Source organism: Ranitomeya variabilis, chromosome 2, assembly GCF_051348905.1.
Source record: "Ranitomeya variabilis isolate aRanVar5 chromosome 2, aRanVar5.hap1, whole genome shotgun sequence".
Lineage (NCBI taxonomy): Eukaryota > Metazoa > Chordata > Amphibia > Anura > Dendrobatidae > Ranitomeya > Ranitomeya variabilis.
In genome coordinates this window covers 1,105,261,212-1,105,276,906 of record NC_135233.1, presented here as the reverse complement: position 1 = coordinate 1,105,276,906, position 15,695 = coordinate 1,105,261,212, and the positions used below count along the sequence as shown (strand labels likewise).

At 41.6% G+C, this 15,695-nt stretch overlaps 36 non-coding genes across 36 annotated transcripts; all 36 read left to right on the top strand.

Moving 5' to 3' along the window:
- The first annotated feature begins 138 nt into the window (after nt 1-138).
- Nucleotides 139-211, top strand: TRNAV-UAC (transfer RNA valine (anticodon UAC)). The gene has a single exon. It is a non-coding gene; the product is annotated as a tRNA-Val (tRNA).
- A 1,201-nt stretch (nt 212-1,412) lies between these two features.
- Nucleotides 1,413-1,485, top strand: TRNAV-CAC (transfer RNA valine (anticodon CAC)). Its single transcript has one exon. It is a non-coding gene; the product is annotated as a tRNA-Val (tRNA).
- A 66-nt stretch (nt 1,486-1,551) lies between these two features.
- TRNAV-UAC (transfer RNA valine (anticodon UAC)) lies at nt 1,552-1,624 on the top strand. The gene has a single exon. It is a non-coding gene; the product is annotated as a tRNA-Val (tRNA).
- Nucleotides 1,625-2,038: 414 nt separating this feature from the next.
- TRNAV-AAC (transfer RNA valine (anticodon AAC)) lies at nt 2,039-2,111 on the top strand. Its single transcript has one exon. It is a non-coding gene; the product is annotated as a tRNA-Val (tRNA).
- A 225-nt stretch (nt 2,112-2,336) lies between these two features.
- Nucleotides 2,337-2,409, top strand: TRNAV-UAC (transfer RNA valine (anticodon UAC)). Its single transcript has one exon. It is a non-coding gene; the product is annotated as a tRNA-Val (tRNA).
- Nucleotides 2,410-3,122: 713 nt separating this feature from the next.
- Nucleotides 3,123-3,195, top strand: TRNAV-UAC (transfer RNA valine (anticodon UAC)). The gene has a single exon. It is a non-coding gene; the product is annotated as a tRNA-Val (tRNA).
- A 415-nt stretch (nt 3,196-3,610) lies between these two features.
- TRNAV-AAC (transfer RNA valine (anticodon AAC)) lies at nt 3,611-3,683 on the top strand. The gene has a single exon. It is a non-coding gene; the product is annotated as a tRNA-Val (tRNA).
- An 86-nt stretch (nt 3,684-3,769) lies between these two features.
- On the top strand, nt 3,770-3,842 carry TRNAV-CAC (transfer RNA valine (anticodon CAC)). The gene has a single exon. It is a non-coding gene; the product is annotated as a tRNA-Val (tRNA).
- A 554-nt stretch (nt 3,843-4,396) lies between these two features.
- Nucleotides 4,397-4,469, top strand: TRNAV-AAC (transfer RNA valine (anticodon AAC)). The gene has a single exon. It is a non-coding gene; the product is annotated as a tRNA-Val (tRNA).
- An 86-nt stretch (nt 4,470-4,555) lies between these two features.
- Nucleotides 4,556-4,628, top strand: TRNAV-CAC (transfer RNA valine (anticodon CAC)). Its single transcript has one exon. It is a non-coding gene; the product is annotated as a tRNA-Val (tRNA).
- Nucleotides 4,629-4,694: 66 nt separating this feature from the next.
- TRNAV-UAC (transfer RNA valine (anticodon UAC)) lies at nt 4,695-4,767 on the top strand. The gene has a single exon. It is a non-coding gene; the product is annotated as a tRNA-Val (tRNA).
- A 415-nt stretch (nt 4,768-5,182) lies between these two features.
- Nucleotides 5,183-5,255, top strand: TRNAV-AAC (transfer RNA valine (anticodon AAC)). Its single transcript has one exon. It is a non-coding gene; the product is annotated as a tRNA-Val (tRNA).
- Nucleotides 5,256-5,968: 713 nt separating this feature from the next.
- TRNAV-AAC (transfer RNA valine (anticodon AAC)) lies at nt 5,969-6,041 on the top strand. The gene has a single exon. It is a non-coding gene; the product is annotated as a tRNA-Val (tRNA).
- A 1,011-nt stretch (nt 6,042-7,052) lies between these two features.
- Nucleotides 7,053-7,125, top strand: TRNAV-UAC (transfer RNA valine (anticodon UAC)). Its single transcript has one exon. It is a non-coding gene; the product is annotated as a tRNA-Val (tRNA).
- Nucleotides 7,126-7,540: 415 nt separating this feature from the next.
- TRNAV-AAC (transfer RNA valine (anticodon AAC)) lies at nt 7,541-7,613 on the top strand. The gene has a single exon. It is a non-coding gene; the product is annotated as a tRNA-Val (tRNA).
- A 225-nt stretch (nt 7,614-7,838) lies between these two features.
- Nucleotides 7,839-7,911, top strand: TRNAV-UAC (transfer RNA valine (anticodon UAC)). The gene has a single exon. It is a non-coding gene; the product is annotated as a tRNA-Val (tRNA).
- Nucleotides 7,912-8,326: 415 nt separating this feature from the next.
- Nucleotides 8,327-8,399, top strand: TRNAV-AAC (transfer RNA valine (anticodon AAC)). Its single transcript has one exon. It is a non-coding gene; the product is annotated as a tRNA-Val (tRNA).
- A 713-nt stretch (nt 8,400-9,112) lies between these two features.
- Nucleotides 9,113-9,185, top strand: TRNAV-AAC (transfer RNA valine (anticodon AAC)). Its single transcript has one exon. It is a non-coding gene; the product is annotated as a tRNA-Val (tRNA).
- Nucleotides 9,186-9,271: 86 nt separating this feature from the next.
- Nucleotides 9,272-9,344, top strand: TRNAV-AAC (transfer RNA valine (anticodon AAC)). The gene has a single exon. It is a non-coding gene; the product is annotated as a tRNA-Val (tRNA).
- A 66-nt stretch (nt 9,345-9,410) lies between these two features.
- TRNAV-UAC (transfer RNA valine (anticodon UAC)) lies at nt 9,411-9,483 on the top strand. Its single transcript has one exon. It is a non-coding gene; the product is annotated as a tRNA-Val (tRNA).
- Nucleotides 9,484-10,057: 574 nt separating this feature from the next.
- On the top strand, nt 10,058-10,130 carry TRNAV-CAC (transfer RNA valine (anticodon CAC)). The gene has a single exon. It is a non-coding gene; the product is annotated as a tRNA-Val (tRNA).
- Nucleotides 10,131-10,196: 66 nt separating this feature from the next.
- Nucleotides 10,197-10,269, top strand: TRNAV-UAC (transfer RNA valine (anticodon UAC)). Its single transcript has one exon. It is a non-coding gene; the product is annotated as a tRNA-Val (tRNA).
- Nucleotides 10,270-10,684: 415 nt separating this feature from the next.
- Nucleotides 10,685-10,757, top strand: TRNAV-AAC (transfer RNA valine (anticodon AAC)). The gene has a single exon. It is a non-coding gene; the product is annotated as a tRNA-Val (tRNA).
- An 86-nt stretch (nt 10,758-10,843) lies between these two features.
- TRNAV-AAC (transfer RNA valine (anticodon AAC)) lies at nt 10,844-10,916 on the top strand. Its single transcript has one exon. It is a non-coding gene; the product is annotated as a tRNA-Val (tRNA).
- A 66-nt stretch (nt 10,917-10,982) lies between these two features.
- On the top strand, nt 10,983-11,055 carry TRNAL-UAA (transfer RNA leucine (anticodon UAA)). The gene has a single exon. It is a non-coding gene; the product is annotated as a tRNA-Leu (tRNA).
- Nucleotides 11,056-11,596: 541 nt separating this feature from the next.
- Nucleotides 11,597-11,669, top strand: TRNAV-CAC (transfer RNA valine (anticodon CAC)). The gene has a single exon. It is a non-coding gene; the product is annotated as a tRNA-Val (tRNA).
- A 66-nt stretch (nt 11,670-11,735) lies between these two features.
- On the top strand, nt 11,736-11,808 carry TRNAV-UAC (transfer RNA valine (anticodon UAC)). The gene has a single exon. It is a non-coding gene; the product is annotated as a tRNA-Val (tRNA).
- A 416-nt stretch (nt 11,809-12,224) lies between these two features.
- TRNAV-AAC (transfer RNA valine (anticodon AAC)) lies at nt 12,225-12,297 on the top strand. Its single transcript has one exon. It is a non-coding gene; the product is annotated as a tRNA-Val (tRNA).
- An 86-nt stretch (nt 12,298-12,383) lies between these two features.
- TRNAV-CAC (transfer RNA valine (anticodon CAC)) lies at nt 12,384-12,456 on the top strand. The gene has a single exon. It is a non-coding gene; the product is annotated as a tRNA-Val (tRNA).
- Nucleotides 12,457-13,010: 554 nt separating this feature from the next.
- TRNAV-AAC (transfer RNA valine (anticodon AAC)) lies at nt 13,011-13,083 on the top strand. The gene has a single exon. It is a non-coding gene; the product is annotated as a tRNA-Val (tRNA).
- Nucleotides 13,084-13,169: 86 nt separating this feature from the next.
- TRNAV-CAC (transfer RNA valine (anticodon CAC)) lies at nt 13,170-13,242 on the top strand. The gene has a single exon. It is a non-coding gene; the product is annotated as a tRNA-Val (tRNA).
- A 554-nt stretch (nt 13,243-13,796) lies between these two features.
- TRNAV-AAC (transfer RNA valine (anticodon AAC)) lies at nt 13,797-13,869 on the top strand. Its single transcript has one exon. It is a non-coding gene; the product is annotated as a tRNA-Val (tRNA).
- An 86-nt stretch (nt 13,870-13,955) lies between these two features.
- On the top strand, nt 13,956-14,028 carry TRNAV-CAC (transfer RNA valine (anticodon CAC)). The gene has a single exon. It is a non-coding gene; the product is annotated as a tRNA-Val (tRNA).
- A 713-nt stretch (nt 14,029-14,741) lies between these two features.
- TRNAV-CAC (transfer RNA valine (anticodon CAC)) lies at nt 14,742-14,814 on the top strand. Its single transcript has one exon. It is a non-coding gene; the product is annotated as a tRNA-Val (tRNA).
- Nucleotides 14,815-14,880: 66 nt separating this feature from the next.
- Nucleotides 14,881-14,953, top strand: TRNAV-UAC (transfer RNA valine (anticodon UAC)). The gene has a single exon. It is a non-coding gene; the product is annotated as a tRNA-Val (tRNA).
- A 416-nt stretch (nt 14,954-15,369) lies between these two features.
- TRNAV-AAC (transfer RNA valine (anticodon AAC)) lies at nt 15,370-15,442 on the top strand. The gene has a single exon. It is a non-coding gene; the product is annotated as a tRNA-Val (tRNA).
- Nucleotides 15,443-15,695: the final 253 nt, after the last annotated feature.

Here is a 15,695-nt window from a genome sequence, read left to right as displayed (position 1 = left end):
TTTCTGTAGTGTAGTGGTTATCACGTTCGCCTCACACGACAAAGGTCCCCAGTTCGAAACTGGGCAGAAACAATGCGTTTTGACTTTCAATCCTTGATCTTTATTCCTTGCCTTGACCACAGCAACCTTTTTGGCTCCGTTTCTGTAGTGTAGTGGTTATCACGTTCGCTTTACACGCGAAAGGTCTCCGGTTCGATCCCGGGCAGAAGCATGCGGTTTCTCTTTATTTTGATCACAAGTGTCTAGTGTTGGTGTAATCAGCATCATTTTGACCCCTTTGCTTGTTTCTACATGCGTTTGCTTTTGTCAAGAGTGTGTGTTTTTGACAGTGTATAAGTTTTTCTAGTTCAAGTAACACCTGATAGGATCAAGGTGCGAAACCAGGCATCTACTTGCCTTTTCTCTTTCTTTTTGGCTTTTGGACAAAGGCATGCGATTGCTTTTTGCAAAATGGTTTTGTTTGCATGTTTTTTCTCTTTTTCACTAGCCTGACAAAAGAAAGGTTCCTTGGTTGGAAAGTGCACTTTGTCCTGTGTTCAGACATAGAGGAAGACCTGTTGAGTTTGGCTGGATCATTTTTTTCAATTTCATTTCGGTATGTTTGAACAGTTTGAGCTGTGCATGGAGTTTCTGTAGTGTAGTGGTTATCACGTTCGCCTCACACGCGAAAGGTCCCCAGTTCAAAACCGGGCAGAAACAATGCGTTTTGACTTTCAATCCTTGATCTTTATTCCTTGCCTTGACCACAGCAACCTTTTTCGCTCCGTTTCTGTAGTGTAGTGGTTATCACGTTCGCTTTACACGCGAAAGGTCTCCGGTTCGATCCCAGGCAGAAGCATGCGGTTTCTCTTTATTTTGATCACAAGTGTCTATTGTTGGTGTAATCAGCATCATTTTGACCCCTTTGCTTGTTTCTACATGCGTTTGCTTTTGTCAAGATTGTGTGTTTTTGACAGTGTATAAGTTTTTCTAGTTCAAGTAACACCTGATAGGATCAAGGTGCGAAACCAGGCATCTACTTGCTTTTTCTCTTTCTTTTTGGCTTTTGGACAAAGGCATGCGATTGCTTTTTGCAAAATGGTTTTGTTTGCATGTTTTTTCTCTTTTTCACTAGCCTGACAAAAGAAAGGTTCCTTGGTTGGAAAGTGCACTTTGTCCTGTGTTCAGACATAGAGGAAGACCTGTTGAGTTTGGCTGGATCATTTTTTTCAATTTCATTTCGGTATGTTTGAACAGTTTGAGCTGTGCATGGAGTTTCTGTAGTGTAGTGGTTATCACGTTCGCTTAACACGCGAAAGGTCCCCAGTTCGAAACTGGGCAGAAACATGCCATTATTCTTTGTTAACAAAGCTATTGACTTTCAGTTCTTGATCTCGATTGCTTGTCATGAGCCCAGTAATGTCTTTTATCTAGTTTCTGTAGTGTAGTGGTTATCACGTTCGCCTCACACGCGAAAGGTCCCCAGTTCGAAACTGGGCAGAAACAATGCGTTTTGACTTTCAATCCTTGATCTTTATTCCTTGCCTTGACCACAGCAACCTTTTTCGCTCCGTTTCTGTAGTGTAGTGGTTATCACGTTCGCTTTACACGCGAAAGGTCTCCGGTTCGATCCCGGGCAGAAGCATGCGGTTTCTCTTTATTTTGATCACAAGTGTCTAGTGTTGGTGTAATCAGCATCATTTTGACCCCTTTGCTTGTTTCTACATGCGTTTGCTTTTGTCAAGAGTGTGTGTTTTTGACAGTGTATAAGTTTTTCTAGTTCAAGTAACACCTGATAGGATCAAGGTGCGAAACCAGGCATCTACTTGCTTTTTCTCTTTCTTTTTGGCTTTTGGACAAAGGCATGCGATTGCGTTTTGCAAAATGGTTTTGTTTGCATGTTTTTTCTCTTTTTCACTAGCCTGACAAAAGAAAGGTTCCTTGGTTGGAAAGTGCACTTTGTCCTGTGTTCAGACATAGAGGAAGACCTGTTGAGTTTGGCTGGATCATTTTTTTCAATTTCATTTCGTATGTTTGAACAGTTTGAGCTGTGCATGGAGTTTCTGTAGTGTAGTGGTTATCACGTTCGCCTAACACGCGAAAGGTCCCCAGTTCGAAACTGGGCAGAAACATGCCATTATTCTTTGTTAACAAAGCTATTGACTTTCAGTTCTTGATCTCGATTGTTTGTCATGAGCCCAGTAATGTCTTTTATCTAGTTTCTGTAGTGTAGTGGTTATCACGCTCGCCTCACACGCGAAAGGTCCCCAGTTCGAAACTGGGCAAAAACAATGCGTTTTGACTTTCAATCCTTGATCTTTATTCCTTGCCTTGACCACAGCAACCTTTTTCGCTCCGTTTCTGTAGTGTAGTGGTTATCACGTTCGCTTTACACGCGAAAGGTCTCCGGTTCGATCCCGGGCAGAAGCATGCGGTTTCTCTTTATTTTGATCACAAGTGTCTATTGTTGGTGTAATCAGCATCATTTTGACCCCTTTGCTTGTTTCTACATGCGTTTGCTTTTGTCAAGAGTGTGTGTTTTTGACAGTGTATAAGTTTTTCTAGTTCAAGTAACACCTGATAGGATCAAGGTGCGAAACCAGGCATCTACTTGCTTTTTCTCTTTCTTTTTGGCTTTTGGACAAAGGCATGCGATTGCTTTTTGCAAAATGGTTTTGTTTGCATGTTTTTTCTCTTTTTCACTAGCCTGACAAAAGAAAGGTTCCTTGGTTGGAAAGTGCACTTTGTCCTGTGTTCAGACATAGAGGAAGACCTGTTGAGTTTGGCTGGATCATTTTTTTCAATTTCATTTCGGTATGTTTGAACAGTTTGAGCTGTGCATGGAGTTTCTGTAGTGTAGTGGTTATCACGTTCGCCTAACACGTGAAAGGTCCCCAGTTCGAAACTGGGCAGAAACATGCCATTATTCTTTGTTAACAAAGCTATTGACTTTCAGTTCTTGATCTCGATTGCTTGTCATGAGCCCAGTAATGTCTTTTATCTAGTTTCTGTAGTGTAGTGGTTATCACGCTCGCCTCACACGCGAAAGGTCCCCAGTTCGAAACTGGGCAGAAACAATGCGTTTTGACTTTCAATCCTTGATCTTTATTCCTTGCCTTGACCACAGCAACCTTTTTCGCTCCGTTTCTGTAGTGTAGTGGTTATCACGTTCGCTTTACACGCGAAAGGTCTCCGGTTCGATCCCGGGCAGAAGCATGCGGTTTCTCCTTATTTTGATCACAAGTGTCTAGTGTTGGTGTAATCAGCATCATTTTGACCCCTTTGCTTGTTTCTACATGCGTTTGCTTTTGTCAAGAGTGTGTGTTTTTGACAGTGTATAAGTTTTTCTAGTTCAAGTAACACCTGATAGGATCAAGGTGCGAAACCAGGCATCTACTTGCTTTTTCTCTTTCTTTTTGGCTTTTGGACAAAGGCATGCGATTGCTTTTTGCAAAATGGTTTTGTTTGCATGTTTTTTCTCTTTTTCACTAGCCTGACAAAAGAAAGGTTCCTTGGTTGGAAAGTGCACTTTGTCCTGTGTTCAGACATAGAGGAAGACCTGTTGAGTTTGGCTGGATCATTTTTTTCAATTTCATTTCGGTATGTTTGAACAGTTTGAGCTGTGCGTGGAGTTTCTGTAGTGTAGTGGTTATCACGTTCGCCTAACACGCGAAAGGTCCCCAGTTCGAAACTGGGCAGAAACATGCCATTATTCTTTGTTAACAAAGCTATTGACTTTCAGTTCTTGATCTCGATTGCTTGTCATGAGCCCAGTAATGTCTTTTATCTAGTTTCTGTAGTGTAGTGGTTATCACGTTCGCCTCACACGCGAAAGGTCCCCAGTTCGAAACTGGGCAGAAACAATGCGTTTTGACTTTCAATCATTGATCTTTATTCCTTGCCTTGACCACAGCAACCTTTATCGCTCCGTTTCTGTAGTGTAGTGGTTATCACGTTCGCTTTACACGCGAAAGGTCTCCGGTTTGATCCCGGGCAGAAGCATGCGGTTTCTCTTTATTTTGATCACAAGTGTCTATTGTTGGATTAATCAGCATCATTTTGACCCCTTTGCTTGTTTCTACATGCGTTTGCTTTTGTCAAGAGTGTGTGTTTTTGACAGTGTATAAGTTTTTCTAGTTCAAGTAACACCTGATAGGATCAAGGTGCGAAACCAGGCATCTACTTGCTTTTTCTCTTTCTTTTTGGCTTTTGGACAAAGGCATGCGATTGCTTTTTGCAAAATGGTTTTGTTTGCATGTTTTTTCTCTTTTTCACTAGCCTGACAAAAGAAAGGTTCCTTGGTTGGAAAGTGCACTTTGTCCTGTGTTCAGACATAGAGGAAGACCTGTTGAGTTTGGCTGGATCATTTTTTTCAATTTCATTTCGGTATGTTTGAACAGTTTGATTTGTGCATGGAGTTTCTGTAGTGTAGTGGTTATCACGTTCGCCTAACACGCGAAAGGTCCCCAGTTCGAAACTGGGCAGAAACATGCCATTATTCTTTGTTAACAAAGCTATTGACTTTCAGTTCTTGATCTCGATTGCTTGTCATGAGCCCAGTAATGTCTTTTATCTAGTTTCTGTAGTGTAGTGGTTATCACGTTCGCCTCACACGCGAAAGGTCCCCAGTTCGAAACTGGGCAGAAACAATGCGTTTTGACTTTCAATCCTTGATCTTTATTCCTTGCCTTGACCACAGCAACCTTTTTTGCTCCGTTTCTGTAGTGTAGTGGTTATCACGTTCGCTTTACACGCGAAAGGTCTCTGGTTCGATCCCGGGCAGAAGCATGCGGTTTCTCTTTATTTTGATCACAAGTGTCTAGTGTTGGTGTAATCAGCATCATTTTGACCCCTTTGCTTGTTTCTACATGCGTTTGCTTTTGTCAAGAGTGTGTGTTTTTGACAGTGTATAAGTTTTTCTAGTTCAAGTAACACCTGATAGGATCAAGGTGCGAAACCAGGCATCTACTTGCTTTTTCTCTTTCTTTTTGGCTTTTGGACAAAGGCATGCGATTGCTTTTTGCAAAATGGTTTTGTTTGCATGTTTTTTCTCTTTTTAACTAGCCTGACAAAAGAAAGGTTCCTTGGTTGGAAAGTGCACTTTGTCCTGTGTTCAGACATAGAGGAAGACCTGTTGAGTTTGGCTGGATCATTTTTTTCAATTTCATTTCGGTATGTTTGAACAGTTTGAGCTGTGCATGGAGTTTCTGTAGTGTAGTGGTTATCACGTTCGCCTAACACGCGAAAGGTCCCCAGTTCGAAACTGGGCAGAAACATGCCATTATTCTTTGTTAACAAAGCTATTGACTTTCAGTTCTTGATCTCGATTGCTTGTCATGAGCCCAGTAATGTCTTTTATCTAGTTTCTGTAGTGTAGTGGTTATCACGCTCGCCTCACACGCGAAAGGTCCCCAGTTCGAAACTGGGCAGAAACAATGCGTTTTGACTTTCAATCCTTGATCTTTGTTCCTTGCCTTGACCACAGCAACCTTTTTCGCTCCGTTTCTGTAGTGTAGTGGTTATCTCGTTCGCTTTACACGCGAAAGGTCTCCGGTTCGATCCCGGGCAGAAGCATGCGGTTTCTCTTTATTTTGATCACAAGTGTCTAGTGTTGGTGTAATCAGCATCATTTTGACCCCTTTGCTTGTTTCTACATGCGTTTGCTTTTGTCAAGAGTGTGTGTTTTTGACAGTGTATAAGTTTTTCTAGTTCAAGTAACACCTGATAGGATCAAGGTGCGAAACCAGGCATCTACTTGCTTTTTCTCTTTCTTTTTGGCTTTTGGACAAAGGCATGCGATTGCTTTTTGCAAAATGGTTTTGTTTGCATGTTTTTTCTCTTTTTCACTAGCCTGACAAAAGAAAGGTTCCTTGGTTGGAAAGTGCACTTTGTCCTGTGTTCAGACATAGAGGAAGACCTGTTGAGTTTGGCTGGATCATTTTTTTCAATTTCATTTCGGTATGTTTGAACAGTTTGAGCTGTGCATGGAGTTTCTGTAGTGTAGTGGTTATCACGTTCGCCTAACACGCGAAAGGTCCCCAGTTCGAAACTGGGCAGAAACATGCCATTATTCTTTGTTAACAAAGCTATTGACTTTCAGTTCTTGATCTCGATTGCTTGTCATGAGCCCAGTAATGTCTTTTATCTAGTTTCTGTAGTGTAGTGGTTATCACGCTCGCCTCACACGCGAAAGGTCCCCAGTTCGAAACTGGGCAGAAACAATGCGTTTTGACTTTCAATCCTTGATCTTTATTCCTTGCCTTGACCACAGCAACCTTTTTCGCTCTGTTTCTGTAGGGTAGTGGTTATCACGTTCGCTTTACACGCGAAAGGTCTCCGGTTCGATCCCGGGCAGAAGCATGCGGTTTCTCTTTATTTTGATCACAAGTGTCTATTGTTGGTGTAATCAGCATCATTTTGACCCCTTTGCTTGTTTCTACATGCGTTTGCTTTTGTCAAGAGTGTGTGTTTTTGACAGTGTATAAGTTTTTCTAGTTCAAGTAACACCTGATAGGATCAAGGTGCGAAACCAGGCATCTACTTGCTTTTTCTCTTTCTTTTTGGCTTTTGGACAAAGGCATGCGATTGCTTTTTGCAAAATGGTTTTGTTTGCATGTTTTTTCTCTTTTTCACTAGCCTGACAAAAGAAAGGTTCCTTGGTTGGAAAGTGCACTTTGTCCTGTGTTCAGACATAGAGGAAGACCTGTTGAGTTTGGCTGGATCATTTTTTTCAATTTCATTTCGGTATGTTTGAACAGTTTGAGCTGTGCATGGAGTTTCTTTAGTGTAGTGGTTATCACGTTCGCCTAACACGCGAAAGGTCCCCAGTTCGAAACTGGGCAGAAACATGCCATTATTCTTTGTTAACAAAGCTATTGACTTTCAGTTCTTGATCTCGATTGCTTGTCATGAGCCCAGTAATGTCTTTTATCTAGTTTCTGTAGTGTAGTGGTTATCACGCTCGCCTCACACGCGAAAGGTCCCCAGTTCGAAACTGGGCAGAAACAATGCGTTTTGACTTTCAATCCTTGATCTTTGTTCCTTGCCTTGACCACAGCAACCTTTTTCGCTCCGTTTCTGTAGTGTAGTGGTTATCACGTTCGCTTTACACGCGAAAGGTCTCCGGTTCGATCCCGGGCAGAAGCATGCGGTTTCTCTTTATTTTGATCACAAGTGTCTAGTGTTGGTGTAATCAGCATCATTTTGACCCCTTTGCTTGTTTCTACATGCGTTTGCTTTTGTCAAGAGTGTGTGTTTTTGACAGTGTATAAGTTTTTCTAGTTCAAGTAACACCTGATAGGATCAAGGTGCGAAACCAGGCATCTACTTGCTTTTTCTCTTTCTTTTTGGCTTTTGGACAAAGGCATGCGATTGCTTTTTGCAAAATGGTTTTGTTTGCATGTTTTTTCTCTTTTTCACTAGCCTGACAAAAGAAAGGTTCCTTGGTTGGAAAGTGCACTTTGTCCTGTGTTCAGACATAGAGGAAGACCTGTTGAGTTTGGCTGGATCATTTTTTTCAATTTCATTTCGGTATGTTTGAACAGTTTGAGCTGTGCATGGAGTTTCTGTAGTGTAGTGGTTATCACGTTCGCCTAACACGCGAAAGGTCCCCAGTTCGAAACTGGGCAGAAACATGCCTTTATTCTTTGTTAACAAAGCTATTGACTTTCAGTTCTTGATCTCGATTGCTTGTCATGAGCCCAGTAATGTCTTTTATCTAGTTTCTGTAGTGTAGTGGTTATCACGCTCGCCTCACACGCGAAAGGTCCCCAGTTCGAAACTGGGCAGAAACAATGCGTTTTGACTTTCAATCCTTGATCTTTATTCCTTGCCTTGACCACAGCAACCTTTTTCGCTCTGTTTCTGTAGTGTAGTGGTTATCACGTTCGCTTTACACGCGAAAGGTCTCCGGTTCGATCCCGGGCAGAAGCATGCGGTTTCTCTTTATTTTGATCACAAGTGTCTATTGTTGGTGTAATCAGCATCATTTTGACCCCTTTGCTTGTTTCTACATGCGTTTGCTTTTGTCAAGAGTGTGTGTTTTTGACAGTGTATAAGTTTTTCTAGTTCAAGTAACACCTGATAGGATCAAGGTGCGAAACCAGGCATCTACTTGCTTTTTCTCTTTCTTTTTGGCTTTTGGACAAAGGCATGCGATTGCTTTTTGCAAAATGGTTTTGTTTGCATGTTTTTTCTCTTTTTCACTAGCCTGACAAAAGAAAGGTTCCTTGGTTGGAAAGTGCACTTTGTCCTGTGTTCAGACATAGAGGAAGACCTGTTGAGTTTGGCTGGATCATTTTTTTCAATTTCATTTCGGTATGTTTGAACAGTTTGAGCTGTGCATGGAGTTTCTGTAGTGTAGTGGTTATCACGTTCGCCTAACACGCGAAAGGTCCCCAGTTCGAAACTGGGCAGAAACATGCCATTATTCTTTGTTAACAAAGCTGTTGACTTTCAGTTCTTGATCTCGATTGCTTGTCATGAGCCCAGTAATGTCTTTTATCTAGTTTCTGTAGTGTAGTGGTTATCACGTTCGCCTCACACGCGAAAGGTCCCCAGTTCAAAACCGGGCAGAAACAATGTGTTTTGACTTTCAATCCTTGATCTTTATTCCTTGCCTTGACCACAGCAACCTTTTTCTCTCCGTTTCTGTAGTGTAGTGGTTATCACGTTCGCTTTACACGCGAAAGGTCTCCGGTTCGATCCCAGGCAGAAGCATGCGGTTTCTCTTTATTTTGATCACAAGTGTCTATTGTTGGTGTAATCAGCATCATTTTGACCCCTTTGCTTGTTTCTACATGCGTTTGCTTTTGTCTAGAGTGTGTGTTTTTGACAGTGTATAAGTTTTTCTAGTTCAAGTAACACCTGATAGGATCAAGGTGCGAAACCAGGCATCTACTTGCTTTTTCTCTTTCTTTTTGGCTTTTGGACAAAGGCATGCGATTGCTTTTTGCAAAATGGTTTTGTTTGCATGTTTTTTCTCTTTTTCACTAGCCTGACAAAAGAAAGGTTCCTTGGTTGGAAAGTGCACTTTGTCCTGTGTTCAGACATAGAGGAAGACCTGTTGAGTTTGCCTGGATCATTTTTTTCAATTTCATTTCGGTATGTTTGAACAGTTTGAGCTGTGCATGGAGTTTCTGTAGTGTAGTGGTTATCACGTTCGCCTAACACGCGAAAGGTCCCCAGTTCGAAACTGGGCAGAAACATGCCATTATTCTTTGTTAACAAAGCTATTGACTTTCAGTTCTTGATCTCGATTGCTTGTCATGAGCCCAGTAATGTCTTTTATCTAGTTTCTGTAGTGTAGTGGTTATCACGTTCGCCTAACACGCGAAAGGTCCCCAGTTCGAAACTGGGCAGAAACAATGCGTTTTGACTTTCAATCCTTGATCTTTATTCCTTGCCTTGACCACAGCAACTTTTTTCGCTCCGTTTCTGTAGTGTAGTGGTTATCACGTTCGCTTTACACGCGAAAGGTCTCCGGTTCGATCCCGGGCAGAAGCATGCGGTTTCTCTTTATTTTGATCACAAGTGTCTATTGTTGGTGTAATCAGCATCATTTTGACCCCTTTGCTTGTTTCTACATGCGTTTGCTTTTGTCTAGAGTGTGTGTTTTTGACAGTGTATAAGTTTTTCTAGTTCAAGTAACACCTGATAGGATCAAGGTGCGAAACCAGGCATCTACTTGCTTTTTCTCTTTCTTTTTGGCTTTTGGACAAAGGCATGCGATTGCTTTTTGCAAAATGGTTTTGTTTGCATGTTTTTTCTCTTTTTCACTAGCCTGACAAAAGAAAGGTTCCTTGGTTGGAAAGTGCACTTTGTCCTGTGTTCAGACATAGAGGAAGACCTGTTGAGTTTGGCTGGATCATTTTTTTCAATTTCATTTCGGTATGTTTGAACAGTTTGAGCTGTGCATGGAGTTTCTGTAGTGTAGTGGTTATCACGTTCGCCTAACACACGAAAGGTCACCAGTTCGAAACTGGGCAGAAACATGCCATTATTCTTTGTTAACAAAGCTATTGACTTTCAGTTCTTGATCTCGATTGCTTGTCATGAGCCCAGTAATGTCTTTTATCTAGTTTCTGTAGTGTAGTGGTTATCACGTTCGCCTCACACGCGAAAGGTCCCCAGTTCGAAACTGGGCAGAAACAATGCGTTTTGACTTTCAATCCTTGATCTTTATTCCTTGCCTTGACCACAGCAACTTTTTTCGCTCCGTTTCTGTAGTGTAGTGGTTATCACGTTCGCTTTACACGCGAAAGGTCTCCGGTTCGATCCCGGGCAGAAGCATGCGGTTTCTCTTTATTTTGATCACAAGTGTCTATTGTTGGTGTAATCAGCATCATTTTGACCCCTTTGCTTGTTTCTACATGCGTTTGCTTTTGTCTAGAGTGTGTGTCTTTGACAGTGTATAAGTTTTTCTAGTTCAAGTAACACCTGATAGGATCAAGGTGCGAAACCAGGCATCTACTTGCTTTTTCTCTTTCTTTTTGGCTTTTGGACAAAGGCATGCGATTGCTTTTTGCAAAATGGTTTTGTTTGCATGTTTTTTCTCTTTTTCACTAGCCTGACAAAAGAAAGGTTCCTTGGTTGGAAAGTGCACTTTGTCCTGTGTTCAGACATAGAGGAAGACCTGTTGAGTTTGGCTGGATCATTTTTTTCAATTTCATTTCGGTATGTTTGAACAGTTTGAGCTGTGCATGGAGTTTCTGTAGTGTAGTGGTTATCACGTTCGCCTAACACGCGAAAGGTCCCCAGTTCGAAACTGGGCAGAAACATGCCATTATTCTTTGTTAACAAAGCTATTGACTTTCAGTTCTTGATCTCGATTGCTTGTCATGAGCCCAGTAATGTCTTTTATCTAGTTTCTGTAGTGTAGTGGTTATCACGTTCGCCTAACACGCGAAAGGTCCCCAGTTCGAAACTGGGCAGAAACAATGCGTTTTGACTTTCAATCCTTGATCTTTATTCCTTGCCTTGACCACAGCAACTTTTTTCGCTCCGTTTCTGTAGTGTAGTGGTTATCACGTTCGCTTTAAACGCGAAAGGTCTCCGGTTCGATCCCGGGCAGAAGCATGCGGTTTCTCTTTATTTTGATCACAAGTGTCTATTGTTGGTGTAATCAGCATCATTTTGACCCCTTTGCTTGTTTCTACATGCGTTTGCTTTTGTCTAGAGTGTGTGTTTTTGACAGTGTATAAGTTTTTCTAGTTCAAGTAACACCTGATAGGATCAAGGTGCGAAACCAGGCATCTACTTGCTTTTTCTCTTTCTTTTTGGCTTTTGGACAAAGGCATGCCATTGCTTTTTGCAAAATGGTTTTGTTTGCATGTTTTTTCTCTTTTTCACTAGCCTGACAAAAGAAAGGTTCCTTGGTTGGAAAGTGCACTTTGTCCTGTGTTCAGACATAGAGGAAGACCTGTTGAGTTTGGCTGGATCATTTTTTTCAATTTCATTTCGGTATGTTTGAACAGTTTGAGCTGTGCATGGAGTTTCTGTAGTGTAGTGGTTATCACGTTCGCCTAACACGCGAAAGGTCACCAGTTCGAAACTGGGCAGAAACTTTCAGTTCTTGATCTCGATTGCTTGTCATGAGCCCAGTAATGTCTTTTATCTAGTTTCTGTAGTGTAGTGGTTATCACGTTCGCCTCACACGCGAAAGGTCCCCAGTTCGAAACTGGGCAGAAACAATGCGTTTTGACTTTCAATCCTTGATCTTTATTCCTTGCCTTGACCACAGCAACTTTTTTCGCTCCGTTTCTGTAGTGTAGTGGTTATCACGTTCGCTTTACACGCGAAAGGTCTCCGGTTCGATCCCGGGCAGAAGCATGCGGTTTCTCTTTATTTTGATCACAAGTGTCTATTGTTGGTGTAATCAGCATCATTTTGACCCCTTTGCTTGTTTCTACATGCGTTTGCTTTTGTCTAGAGTGTGTGTCTTTGACAGTGTATAAGTTTTTCTAGTTCAAGTAACACCTGATAGGATCAAGGTGCGAAACCAGGCATCTACTTGCTTTTTCTCTTTCTTTTTGGCTTTTGGACAAAGGCATGCAATTGCTTTTTGCAAAATGGTTTTGTTTGCATGTTTTTTTCTCTTTTTCACTAGCCTGACAAAAGAAAGGTTCCTTGGTTGGAAAGTGCACTTTGTCCTGTGTTCAGACATAGAGGAAGACCTGTTGAGTTTGGCTGGATCATTTTTTTCAATTTCATTTCGGTATGTTTGAACAGTTTGAGCTGTGCATGGAGTTTCTGTAGTGTAGTGGTTATCACGTTCGCCTAACACGCGAAAGGTCCCCAGTTCGAAACTGGGCAGAAACATGCCATTATTCTTTGTTAACAAAGCTATTGACTTTCAGTTCTTGATCTCGATTGCTTGTCATGAGCCCAGTAATTTCTTTTATCTAGTTTCTGTAGTGTAGTGGTTATCACGTTCGCCTCACACGCGAAAGGTCCCCAGTTCGAAACTGGGCAGAAACAATGCGTTTTGACTTTCAATCCTTGATCTTTATTCCTTGCCTTGACCACAGCAACTTTTTTCGCTCCGTTTCTGTAGTTTAGTGGTTATCACGTTCGCTTTACACGCGAAATGTCTCCGGTTCGATCCCGGGCAGAAGCATGCGGTTTCTCTTTATTTTGATCACAAGTGTCTATTGTTGGTGTAATCAGCATCATTTTGACCCCTTTGCTTGTTTCTACATGCGTTTGCTTTTGTCTAGAGTGTGTGTTTTTGACAGTGTATAAGTTTTTCTAGTTCAAGTAACACCTGATAGGATCAAGGTGCGAAACCAGGCATCTACTTGCTTTTTCTCTTTCTTTTTGGCTTTTGGACAAAGGCATGCGATTGCTTTTTGCAAAATGGTTTTGTTTGCATGTTTTTTCTCTTTTTCACTAGCCTGACAAAAGAAAGGTTCCTTGGTTGGAAAGTGCACTTTGTCCTGTGTTCAGACATAGAGGAAGACCTGTTGAGTTTGGCTGGATCATTTTTTTCAATTTCATTTCGGTATGTTTGAACAGTTTGAGCTGTGCATGGAGTTTCTGTAGTGTAGTGGTTATCACGTTCGCCTAACACGCGAAAGGTCCCCAGTTCGAAACTGGGCAGAAACATGCCATTATTCTTTGTTAACAAAGCTATTGACTTTCAGTTCTTGATCTCGATTGCTTGTCATGAGCCCAGTAATGTCTTTTATCTAGTTTCTGTAGTGTAGTGGTTATCACGTTCGCCTCACACGCGAAAGGTCCCCAGTTCGAAACTGGGCAGAAACAATGCGTTTTGACTTTCAATCCTTGATCTTTATTCCTTGCCTTGACCACAGCAACTTTTTTCGCTCCATTTCTGTAGTGTAGTGGTTATCACGTTCGCTTTACACGCGAAAGGTCTCCGGTTCGATCCCGGGCAGAAGCATGCGGTTTCTCTTTATTTTGATCACAAGTGTCTATTGTTGGTGTAATCAGCATCATTTTGACCCCTTTGCTTGTTTCTACATGCGTTTGCTTTTGTCTAGAGTGTGTGTTTTTGACAGTGTATAAGTTTTTCTAGTTCAAGTAACACCTGATAGGATCAAGGTGCGAAACCAGGCATCTACTTGCTTTTTCTCTTTCTTTTTGGCTTTTGGACAAAGGCATGCGATTGCTTTTTGCAAAATGGTTTTGTTTGCATGTTTTTTCTCTTTTTCACTAGCCTGACAAAAGAAAGGTTCCTTGGTTGGAAAGTGCACTTTGTCCTGTGTTCAGACATAGAGGAAGACCTGTTGAGTTTGGCTGGATCATTTTTTTCAATTTCATTTCGGTATGTTTGAACAGTTTGAGCTGTGCATGGAGTTTCTGTAGTGTAGTGGTTATCACGTTCGCCTAACACGCGAAAGGTCCCCAGTTCGAAACTGGGCAGAAACATGCCATTATTCTTTGTTAATAAAGCTATTGACTTTCAGTTCTTGATCTCGATTGCTTGTCATGAGCCCAGTAATGTCTTTTATCTAGTTTCTGTAGTGTAGTGGTTATCACGTTCGCCTCACACGCGAAAGGTCCCCAGTTCGAAACTGGGCAGAAACAATGCGTTTTGACTTTCAATCCTTGATCTTTATTCCTTGCCTTGACCACAGCAACTTTTTTCGCTCCTTTTCTGTAGTGTAGTGGTTATCACGTTCGCTTTACACGCGAAAGGTCTCCGGTTCGATCCCGGGCAGAAGCATGCGGTTTCTCTTTATTTTGATCACAAGTGTCTATTGTTGGTGTAATCAGCATCATTTTGACCCCTTTGCTTGTTTCTACATGCGTTTGCTTTTGTCTAGAGTGTGTGTTTTTGACAGTGTATAAGTTTTTCTAGTTCAAGTAACACCTGATAGGATCAAGGTGCGAAACCAGGCATCTACTTGCTTTTTCTCTTTCTTTTTGGCTTTTGGACAAAGGCATGCGATTGCTTTTTGCAAAATGGTTTTGTTTGCATGTTTTTTCTCTTTTTCACTAGCCTGACAAAAGAAAGGTTCCTTGGTTGGAAAGTGCACTTTGTCCTGTGTTCAGACATAGAGGAAGACCTGTTGAGTTTGGCTGGATCATTTTTTTCAATTTCATTTCGGTATGTTTGAACAGTTTGAGCTGTGCATGGAGTTTCTGTAGTGTAGTGGTTATCACGTTCGCCTAACACGCGAAAGGTCACCAGTTCGAAACTGGGCAGAAACATGCCATTATTCTTTGTTAACAAAGCTATTGACTTTCAGTTCTTGATCTCGATTGCTTGTCATGAGCCCAGTAATGTCTTTTATCTAGTTTCTGTAGTGTAGTGGTTATCACGTTCGCCTCACACGCGAAAGGTCCCCAGTTCGAAACTGGGCAGAAACAATGCGTTTTGACTTTCAATCCTTGATCTTTATTCCTTGCCTTGACCACAGCAACTTTTTTCGCTCCGTTTCTGTAGTGTAGTGGTTATCACGTTCGCTTTACACGCGAAAGGTCTCCGGTTCGATCCCGGGCAGAAGCATGCGGTTTCTCTTTATTTTGATCACAAGTGTCTATTGTTGGTGTAATCAGCATCATTTTGACCCCTTTGCTTGTTTCTACATGCGTTTGCTTTTGTCTAGAGTGTGTGTCTTTGACAGTGTATAAGTTTTTCTAGTTCAAGTAACACCTGATAGGATCAAGGTGCGAAACCAGGCATCTACTTGCTTTTTCTCTTTCTTTTTGGCTTTTGGACAAAGGCATGCGATTGCTTTTTGCAAAATGGTTTTGTTTGCATGTTTTTTTCTCTTTTTCACTAGCCTGACAAAAGAAAGGTTCCTTGGTTGGAAAGTGCACTTTGTCCTGTGTTCAGACATAGAGGAAGACCTGTTGAGTTTGGCTGGATCATTTTTTTCAATTTCATTTCGGTATGTTTGAACAGTTTGAGCTGTGCATGGAGTTTCTGTAGTGTAGTGGTTATCACGTTCGCCTAACACGCGAAAGGTCCCCAGTTCGAAACTGGGCAGAAACATGCCATTATTCTTTGTTAACAAAGCTATTGACTTTCAGTTCTTGATCTCGATTGCTTGTCATGAGCCCAGTAATGTCTTTTATCTAGTTTCTGTAGTGTAGTGGTTATCATGTTCGCCTCACACGCGAAAGGTCCCCAGTTCGAAACTGGGCAGAAACAATGCGTTTTGACTTTCAATCCTTGATCTTTATTCCTTGCCTTGACCACAGCAACTTTTTTCGCTCCGTTTCTGTAGTTTAGTGGTTATCACGTT